The 11309-nt window shown below is 36.5% G+C and overlaps 1 long non-coding RNA gene across 1 annotated transcript; it reads left to right on the forward strand.

Moving 5' to 3' along the window:
• Positions 1-2472: 2472 nt before the first annotated feature.
• On the forward strand, positions 2473-10784 carry LOC114754580 (uncharacterized). The gene is made up of 3 exons (XR_003741215.1): positions 2473-2545; positions 10194-10300; positions 10581-10784. It is a non-coding gene; the product is annotated as an uncharacterized LOC114754580 (long non-coding RNA).
• The last annotated feature ends 525 nt before the right edge of the window (positions 10785-11309 follow it).

The raw sequence follows: 11309 nt of genomic DNA on the forward strand, positions 1-11309 counted from the left end.
ACCGTGATGCTCTGTATGATCGAGACCGACGTTATCGCCAACATGTGGATGCCCTGATTGCTGACCGGTAGAACTTCATCCTACCTCTCGAGGAGGAAGACCCTCAGAGCGAGCCAGGACATCTGAGTAGGCACTTCTGGTGCAGGACCATCCGGGTCTGGGCAGATGATTTTGGGACGCAGCAGTAGTTTTTCGCTTGTGTTTTGATTTCTTTATTGTTCTTTTTGTTTCTTTTTTGTTGGTGTAGCTGGTTTCTTCTTAAACTTTTTGGATGTTACATTGGATGATGTTCGACTCTTTGGCTACTGATGGCCTTTACCATTTGCTGTTACTCTTACTTTGGTCCCAACTTCTATTGTTTTCTTTTCCTCTTTGTTTTGCATGCAACCTCTCACCTTCTCCTTCCTTTTTGTGAATTCGATGTGTTGTGCTTCAATTTCAATTGGACTTCACAACTTTCGGTTCACTTTGTGATTGGTTTGCCTATACTGGTTCAAACATTGAGGACAATGTTGTGTTTAAGTGTGGGGGAGGGACCTATTGTGGATTTTAGCAAATAATTCTCATGCATCCATGCATCTATGTGATTTTGAGGTGTTTTTGAACTGATAAATTGGTTGAATTGTGAATATTTTGAACTTGGTTTGCTGAAGAGTTGAAAATTGCATAGGATTTCACTTTCTACCACCCTTCGCCACAGCAAACATTTGCCTTCGCCGCGGCGAAGCCCCTTTTTATCACGTTAATGTAGCTTTCGCCACACTTCGCCGCGGCCAACTTATGTTTCGCCATGGCGAAGCAGGGCCTTTCTCCAAACATTGGCTCTCGGTGAGCCTTTGCAACACCTCATGTTTAAATCAATTAACTTTCCTTGCGGAAGCATTTGGAATCACTTTTGAAGGCTACAATTGATGAAAAATCCAGTTTGAAAATTTTCATTTACGAGTTACTATTCATTGTCATCTTAAAATGTGACAAACTTCGAAAATTCATAACTAATTGTAGAAAAATTGAAATTGAGTGATTTAAGTTTACAGAAAGCTCTTTGGATAAAATTTTGAGGAAAAATAGTTTCTGAACTGATTGCCCTCAAATTCAAGCTCAATTTCCTTTGAAAAAGTTACTGTTCATTTGGTCATTTTCGGATTTTACTGTATTTTTGCCTAACTTTGAAAAGGCATAACTTTCTACTCGGTTATCGGAATCGGGCAAACTACCCCTCATTTTAAAGAGAAACATCAGATCCCTTTGCTTGCCAAATCTTATGACCTAAATCACTCGTTTGATAGGTCAAACTAGAGCTACAAACTCATTGCTCCAGGACTTATGTTTTATCCCTTAACATCTCTTTAATTCTTTTTATTTCTTTGGCATACATAACATGGCCTGTAACATCCCAAATTTTGGCTCATAGATACAAGTAATAGCACAAGGAAATGATGATTACTAAGTCCAATGCAACGAAAGTCCCGGAGATCCCTCAGAAGAAAAAAAGATTTTCCAATGGCAAATGTGTAAAACAATAGTGTTTGGGGACTAAAGAATGACGAACTGGAAACAACTAAGGGCCAAAGGTTATGCCAAAAACTTGTAAGAGATGGTTCTGAAGGTTAGGCCTAAGGAGGGACCAAATTGCAAAGAAAAGAATCCTAGGCCAAGTAGGGACCTAATTGTGAATAATAAAAATTCTGGTCGATCAATGTTCGAGGTTATCGAAAATGGCCCAAATGTTTCATAAAAATTCCAGAAAAATGGGAATAGGATCCCAGAGTCAATATAAGGCTAGAAATGATGGAAATGCCCTAAAGTCATTTTAGGTTTTTGAGCAATTTGAGATAGTAACTCAAATTGAATTATTTAAGGTACAAGATGGTCTCAAATAATCAGGAAAATCTGGGAAACAATAGTTGAGGAATTTACACAGATTGTAAAATTAATTCCAGCCCCAGAAACTGTCAAGGTTAGCTTTAATTGAATTTAAAGCCTATTTATACCCTATCCGGGGAAAGTCAAATTTCCTGTCTATGGTTTGACTTTGGACCCGAGAAAAATTAGAGGAATACCCTGTGATGAAAGGGAAAGAATGAAACCCAGAGACAGATCAACAGAGTTACGAGCTGATAGGAAAGAATTCGGCAAAATCGACTCCGATTGAATATTAATTATTAATATTTTGGGAAAATGAGAAAGAAGTATGATTCCCCTATGAATGTTATTAGAAGAGTATGGGAATGTATTTTGAAGATGAAAAATGTGCTAAATCATATCCCAGAGGTATTGGGTAAGTCAGGACCCAAGAATTCTTGCTAAGGAAGACAAGATCAAGGGCTAAGATTGATTTGAAAATCAATGGCCAAGATTAAGCCATGCAATTTCAAGATCAATGGCTAAGATTTCTCCTAACTCCCTATATATATCGCTTCCCCCACAAGCTTGGTATTTTCGGCCAAATGGAGAGCCAAGGGGGAGAGACCGAACAGCATATGGAGGAGGAGAAGAAGATAAAATTCAAGTGATTCCATGGTCATCCAAGCTTCAAATCAAGGTATGTTCATGGATTTTGATCTAGTTTCTAGCTCCCTTAGTATTTTTGAGCTTAGGTGTTGGTTTGATTGGATTTTTGGATGGTTAAACCCTATAGGGAGGTGCTGCACGAAATTGATTAAGTAAGGAGAAGATGATATTGATATTAGAAACTTGTTTAAAGGCTTGAAAACAACAGGAATCAATTAGTTTTGATATTGATTCTTCAAGAAATCCAACTTCCGCTTTCATTTGTGTATGATTCTGCCATGGCTGGTTCTTTATGTTGGGTCTGGAATTTGATAATTTTGATGCTTCCAATGAGTTTAAATGATGATTTTGTGTAGGAATATATGTAGAAAACATGTTTGGAAGCATTAGAATTGAAAATGGAAATTTTGGACCTAAGGCACCTATGTTTCGGCCAAACCAGAACAAAGGGGAAGGAGTTGGATTTTGATTGTTTTGAACTTGGAAATGGATTCTACATGCAAAATTATGTGGGAATAGCATGTGGAATTAATTTTAGAATGATTGGAAATAAATCTCAAAAGTTAGAAACAAAGTGTGATCAAGTAAGAGCCAAGTGTGGAATAGGTTGATAACTTGGTCCTAATTGATGTTTCGCGTAATGTGTTGATGTGTTCAGGACCTTGGAACATCCAAGGGAATGTCTTGTTTATGTCAATCAAAGGCTCAAACATTTGGAAGGTTAGGGGAAGCAAACGGAAAGCAAGAGCGAAGCTATGTTACAAGGTAGTGAACTTACCTATACTGTGTGCTTGATATGTATGCTTGCATGATGTGATTGTGTTGCCATGATGTGACTAAGCTATGATGAAATGTTTGCAAAGTTATGTTTGCAAGTTTATGTTATGTTTTGCCTTGGCAATATGTTATGAAAGTATGAAATGCTTTAGCTTACTTTCCATGGCATTCCTATGATGATGTTATGATAACATGTCGTGCATTTGCATTATGTCTTGCATGCTTATGGGTAGTGTTTACTACTGAGATTCTCCCGAATCTCACCCTCCCTTAACAACCCCTAATAGGTATAAAGGGCATGGAGGAAAAGTCAAGGATGAGGAATGCAGGATTGATGGAAGAAGTCAAGAACATGTTATGGTCTTATAACATGTTAAGTTATGTAACATAGTTTATAAATTTATGCTTGATATGCCATGTATGTGGAATGATGATATTAAATGTCATGATATGTAAAATGGTATAAGGTTATGTATGAAGATATTATGGGGATTTATAGCATTACAAGAGGTGGAGAAATAAATTGTTTATAAAGATTGAATTAAGTTGAAGGGATAGAATGTCCCTAAATGAGTCACGAATTGGTGCCAATGATGAGGCAGACCAAATGAATGAATTTAGCCATGAAATTTAGTGTCTATACAGGACACATCCTAAGCTTTAAAATAAGTGGTAAATCACAGAAAATGGATGTGTATGCTAAGAGATATGGCTGTTCAAAGTCAAGACAGGATTTCTGGAAAGTACTGTTTTGACCACTTGAACAGTAATATTTAACGAATAAACTGTACTAATTGGCAAGGTTTGAGCCCTGAAAGTTATTTTTCCCTTGTAGAAGATTGAAAGAGCTTTAAGTGAAAATTGGAATCGCTCCATTCTGATTTTTTTGTAGAATTAGTTATGAATCTTCAAAGTTGGACCTGAAATCTGTAGTTTAAACAGTGAAAAGTAACCCGAGTAATTATGTTGAAAATTTTAATCCACGGGCTTATACTTTGATCTGCTTGAACCATAATGCTTACAAATGTGTACTTTGAGAGGTTAAAGGTAGGATGTTTCATGGCCTTACTCTTTCCCGTTCATGCTTTTACACTTTCATTCATGCCATAAATATTATAATTAAATACATGGCATCATTGGCATCCATAACATAGTTCACAAAATAGTAGAATTATACATTTATCAACAGTCTCATCCATTAACAAGAATAATTCTCCGCTTACTTCTCCTTGCTTCTCATGCCATTATTGCCCATCATTGATTGACCTAAATGGTTAGTTAGGGAGGGGTGAGATTCGGGGGAATCTCAGTAGCAAACACTACCCATAAGCATGCAAGACATAATGCACATGCATGACATGTTATAACATTAACACATGAATGCCATGGAAAGTAAGCTAAAGCATTTCATGCTTCCATAACATATTGCCAAGGCAAAACATAACATAAACTTGCAAACATAACTTTGCAAACATTTTGTCATAGCTTAGTCACATAATGGCAACACAATCACATCATGCAAGCATACATATCAAGCACACAGTATAGGTAAGTTCACTACCTTGTAACATGGCTTTCCCCTTGCTTTTCCTTTGATTCCCTTGTCTTTCCAACCATGTGGGCATTCAGTCAACATCACCAAACATCCTCTTGGATGTTCCAAAGGTCCTAAACATAGTCACATTGATCATACAATCCATTAGGACTACTAGATTACATAAAGTTCGAGACTAGCTTTCTTGAACCTCAACCCTTTCTCTTAGTCTTAGGGTTTTCTTTCTAAATTTTCTAACATAAATCTTATCATTTCCCATCCTTAAGATCTATTTCTTGTCAATGAGGACCACTTTAGATTGCCGTAGATTCAAGAATACTAAATCTGGAAATTTTGCTTCACGGGTACTGTTCACGCAAAATTTCCAGAATTTTTGCTTAACTTTGAAAATTCATAATTAATTCTAAAAAAATATAAATTGAGTGGTTCCAAGTCTCACTGAAAGGTCATTAAGTTAACTTTACACGAAAATTAGTTTCAGGAACCAATTCTATGCCGAACAGCACCGAAATTGTACGGAAATCAAAACTCTTCCAAAAGTTCAACAGTGTTTCCAGATTTCAAACCCTAACTTTAAAAAAATCACCATAAATTGTACACATATCCAAATGAAGTGTTCTACCTATGGGTTTAAATATCACAGAGTGCACTTTAACCATACAAAATTTCAGAATCAGATACACACAGTAACTAATCCGAAATAGGCATAAAATCAGGTGCTATAACCATCACATACCTTGTTTTAAAGTTTGATCTAGCTTGGAACCACTTGGCCTTTCTTTCTCCCTCTTCTTTCTCTCTCTAGAAACTATTTTGCAAGAGCTTCCCCATGGATTCCTTATGCTTGGACGAAATGGCAGGGAGGGGAGGGGGTATTTATAGAAAAGCAGACTGAATCTGGACCGTTGATCTTAAAAATATGTGGCTCGATTTGGACCGTCCATTTTCTCTTTTGATCTTACGGTGACAAGTGTCCTATGACATCATGCTTACCTCATCATGATGACATCATGCTTACATCATCAAACCACATGTCTTTAATCCAACCGCACATGTGTCTTGCATCCGACCGTACATATGTCTTCCATCTAGCGCTGTACACGTAATATTTTCTTTTTCTTATCTAACCGTACACTTGTCACTTTCATGTCCTTTCATCATTTATGGCATTAAAATAGGGAGAAAATAAATGGAAAATTTGTGCAAAAATATTTTCTTAATTATTTCTCCACTTATCAAGCCAATCTTGCACCGTATCGGATACTTTTCGAGTCCTGACTTACCCTGTACCACTAGGACATGTTCTGACACTATTTTCTCATCTTAATAAATACATATATGGTGCCACCTTAGAGAAGCAGAGGGAAAAATAATTAGCTCTACTGACAGGCTACTTAACCTTACTGAGTCATGCAGTAGAGATTTCACTATAACAGGTAGACAAAAGACTGTCTAAAATATTCCCGTACTGCGTTCTAATTTTTATGTTGTCCATAAATATCTTCTGGTAACTTAGCATGATGACTCGTAGGTGTCATGATTACGCTTGGTGACTCAACATGATGACTCGTTAGTGTCATGATGGCTCTTAGATATTTTCTTTGGTTTTGTCTCCTATTTAGGGGACAAAATTATTTAATATTTGGCTGGAGCATTTTATTCAATTCAGAGCTCAAAAAATTCATCCAAAAATATCATAAAATTCCTCATATTCTAGAGAAAATCTGTGAATTTTCTCAGGTCATAACTCAACCTGTAGCCCCACTTAAAAATCAATCTTTAAAATGCCCTTTTTCAGCACAACTGGCTTTTAAGTATTCTTAAAGCCATTTTGCTGGTCTTCTGGGGATGAGACTAATTTTATAATTTTCTATAGTCTCTTAGGTCATACATCCCCATTTTACCATAATTTTCTAAGGTTTCCTTATGACTCAAACAATTAAATCTACCTCTACATCTCAAATTGAGCCATAAATTTATAAATTCCTTTTAAGTTACTTCAGGGGTATTTTCATCATCTCTCTTTACAAAAAAGCCTTAGAATATTATTTCCCATTTTCTGGGATTTTCTTAGAATTTTCTAAGTACTTTTCATTTTTACCCCTGATGGCCGTAACTTTTTGAACTTACGGTTTTACCCCTGCTTAGGCTCAACCTCATAAAACCATCTCTTTGAGGCTTCTAACTTAACCTTTGGTCTGTATCTAGCCTCTCTAACCCCTAAAAGTCCTCTTGATTTGCAAAGTTTGCTTCCTGTGGTGGAGAGGTAGAATTATTACAAGCCTATGGTAGAAATTGAATTAAGTAGACTTGGAGTGAAATAACCCCAAAACAAGTGAGTTAAGAGTGAAACACTTATCCGTGAGATAGATCTTTCTTGTCAATCTTTTGAGTTAATTGTCCATTGTGCTCATTTTCTTAGCATATCCTTGTTTACTAATGTCAACTTCTGTAAGAATTTCTTACTAATCTTCTGCTTTCATCTTTAAGCATGGTAGTGTTTCTCTTTGTGCTAGTATCTCTTTGAATTATTTCTGAGCTTTGTCCAGGAGTATAAAGGTCTAAGTGTGGGGGAATTTGATTGAACCCAATTGTTCTATGTTATTTCATATCATTTTAAGGGTTTTTATCATAGGTTTTGGCTCCTTTTAATGATAATTGTGTTTAATTTTGATTAAGAGTCCTTACTTTGATTTAGTGTCTTTTTGAGGGTAAAATTGTTATAATTGGTTATTAATTGTATTCAATTGATTTCTAGGACAATTGATGCTTCAAATTGTTGCTTTTCAATGTAGGACACCTGAGATCGGGGCCAAGATTGAAGACTCAAGGCACAAGATGCAAAGAGGAGCCTCTGCCATAGTTTGCCACGGCACACTTCTTCCTTCGCCGCAGTGAACGTCGCCCATCAAATAAGAAAGCCCTCTGCCATGGTTCGCCGTGGCGAACCCCACGTATCAGCACATTTCAGGAAAATCTGACCTACCCACCTCCAGGAACCGACCTATACACGTCATTTTCGGGTTAGAAACCCTATTTTGGGTATGGGTGAGGTCATACACAGGGAGGTAGCCACCACTTACGTTTTCTATCATCATTTCCTCTCATCTTTCCCACTGAACCCTAATCCTCCATCTCCATCTCCTTCACCTTCCATTTTCTTGCACTTCTTCTTCATCCACCTTCATTTCCTTCATCTCCTGGCTGTTATGGCTGAAGATTTAACTCTGGTTGGAGCTGATTCCAAGGCTATGATGAGCTAGGCTTTTCCAACTCTTGAACATGGTGGAGTAGTGTAACATCCCAAATTTTGGCTCATAGATACAAGTAATAGCACAAGGAAAGGATGATTACTAAGTTTAATGCAACGAAAGTCCCGGAGATCCTTCAGAAGAAAAAAGAGATTTTCCAAGGGCAAATGTGTAAAACAATAGTGTTCGGGGACTAAAGAATGACGAATTGGAAACAACTAAGGGCCAAAGGTTATGCCAAAAACTTGCAAGAGATGGTTCCGAAGGTTAGGCCTAAGGAGGGGCTAAATTGCAACGAAAAGATTCCTAGGCCAAGTAGGGACCTAATTGTGAATAATAAAAATTCTGGTCGATCAATGTTCGAAGTTATCGAAAATGGCCCAAATGTTTCAGAAAAATTCCAGAAAAATGGGAATAGGATCCCAGAGTCAATATAAGGCTAGAAATGACGGAAATGCCCTAAAGTCATTTCAGGTTTTTGAGCAATTTGAGATAGTAACTCAAATTGAATTATTTAAGGTACAAGACGGCCTCAAATAATCAGGAAAAACTGGGGAACAGTAGTTGAGGAATTTACACAGATTGTAAAATTAATTCCAGCCCCAGAAACTGACAAGGTTAGCTTTAATTGAATTTAAAGCCTATTTATACCCTATCCGGGGAAAGTCAAATTTCCTGTCTATGGTTTGACTTTGGACCTGAGAAAAATTAGAGAAATATCCTGTGATGAAAGGGAAAGAATGAAACCCAGAGATAGATCAACAGAGTTACGAGCCGATAGGAAAGAATTCGGCAAAATCGACTCCGATTGAATATTAATTATTAATATTTTGGGGAAATGAGAAAGAAGTATGATTCCCCTATGAATGTTATTAGAAGAGTATGGGAATGTATTTTGAAGATGAAAAATGTGCTAAACCATGTCCCAGATGTATCAGGTAAGTCAGGACCCGAGAAAGTACCTATTATGATGTAAACCGGTAAGATAGGTGGAGGAATATTTTTGGATGAATTTATGCACGAATTTTGTATGATTTTCCTCCCTATCATATTGCCATAAGGGCATGAGGATATGTGTGGAAATGTGTAAAAAGATTAAGGACATATTAGGATTAAAGAAAGGATTTTAAGTAAGGTGATTAAGAAGTTTAATCAAGGTAATTAAGAAAGTTAACCATGGTTAAGTTAATTAACCATGATGACATAAGCCTAAGATATTTAGCAAGATTCCTTGATGAAGAAGCCAAGATCAAGGGCTAGGATTAATTTGAAAATCAAGGGCCAAGATCTAATCTTGCAAAATAAGATCAATGGCTAGGATTTGTCAAGACTTTTTATAAAAATCTTCTCTCCCTCCCTTATGATATTTTCGTCCACCATGAGAGAGAGGAGAGGGAAAACGAAATGGAGAGAGGAAGAAGGAGAAGAGGAAGAACTCATGATCCTAAGGCCATCCAAGCTTCAAATCAAGGCATGTTCATGGATTTTGATCTAGTTTCTACCTCCCTTGGTATTTTTGAGCTTAAATGTTGGATTGGTTGGGTTTTTCATGGTTGAAACCTAGGGGGAGGTGCTGCACGAAATTGTTCAGAATGGGAGAAGATGAAATTAAAGTCATAAACATGTTTAAAGGCTTGAAAACAACAAGAATCAATTGGTTTGATATTGATTCTTCAAGAAATCCAACTTCCCCTTTCATTTGTGTATGATTTTGCCATGGCTGGTTCTTTATGTTGGGTCTGGAATTTGATGATTTTGATGCTTCCAATGAGTTTAAATGATGATTTTGTGTAGGGATATATTTAGAAAACATGTTTGGAAGCATTAGAATTGAAAATGAAAATTTTAGACCTAAGGCACCTATGTTTCGGCCAAACCAGAACAAGGGGGAAGGAGTTGGATTTTGATTGTTTTGAACTTGGAAATGGATTCTACATGCAAACTTATCTGGGAATAGCATGTGGAATTAATTTTAGAATGATTGGAAATAAATCTCAAAAGTTAGAAACAAAGTGTGATCAAGTAAGAGCCAAGTGTGGAATAGGTTGATAACTCAGTCCTAATTGATGTTTCGCATAATGTGTTGATGTGTTTAGGACCTTGGAACATCCAAGGGGATGTCTTGTTTATGTCAACCGAAGGCTCAAATACTTGGAAGGTTAGGGGAAGCAAACGGAAAGCAAGAGGGAAGATATGTTACAAGGTAGTGAACTTACCTATACTGTGTGCTTGATATGTATGCTTGCATGATGTGACTAAGCTATGATGAAATGTTTGCAAAGTTATGTTTGCAAGTTTATGTTATGTTTTGCCTTGACAATATGTTATGAAAGCATGAAATGCTTTAGCTTACTTTCCATGGCATTCCTATGATGATGTTATGATAACATGTCGTGCATTTGCATTATGTCTTCCATGCTTATGGGTAGTGTTTGCTACTGAGATTCTCCCAAATCTCACCCTCCCCTAATAACCCCTAATAGGTATAAAGGGCATGGAGGAAAAGTCAAGGATGAGGAATGCAGGATTGATGGAAGGAGTCAAGAACATGTTATGGTCTTATAACATGTTATGTAACATAGTTTATCAATTTATGTTTGATATGCCATGTATGTGGAATGATGATATTAAATGTCATGATATCTAAAATGGTATGAGATTATGTATGGAGATATTATGTGGATTTATAGCATTACAAGAGGTGGAGAAATAAATTGTTTATAAAGATTGAATTAAGTTGAAGGGATAGAATGTCCCTAAATGAGTCATGAATTGGTGCCAATGATGAGGCAGACCAAATGAATGAATTTAGCCATGAAATTTAGTGTCTATACAGGAAACATCCTAAGCTTTAAAATAAGTGGTAAATCATGAAAAATGGATGTGTATGCTAAGAGATATGGCTATTCAAAGTCAAGACAGGATTTCTGGAAAGTACTGTTTTGACCACTTGAACAGTAATATTTAACGAATAAACTGTGCTAATTGGCAAGGTTTGAGCCCTGAAAGTTATTTTTCTCTTGTAGAAGATTAAAAGAGCTTTAAGCGAAAATTGGAATCGCTCTATTCTGATTTTTGTAGAATTAGTTATGATTTTTCAAAGTTGGACCTGAAATTTGGAGTTTAAACAATGAAAAGTAACCCGAGTAATTATGTTGAAAATTTTAATCCATGGGCTTGTACTTTGACCTGCTTGAACCATAATGCTTACA

Source organism: Neltuma alba, unplaced genomic scaffold, assembly GCF_004799145.2.
Source record: "Neltuma alba isolate B1F8T4 unplaced genomic scaffold, ASM479914v2 tig00010157_pilon, whole genome shotgun sequence".
Classification (NCBI taxonomy): domain Eukaryota; kingdom Viridiplantae; phylum Streptophyta; class Magnoliopsida; order Fabales; family Fabaceae; genus Neltuma; species Neltuma alba.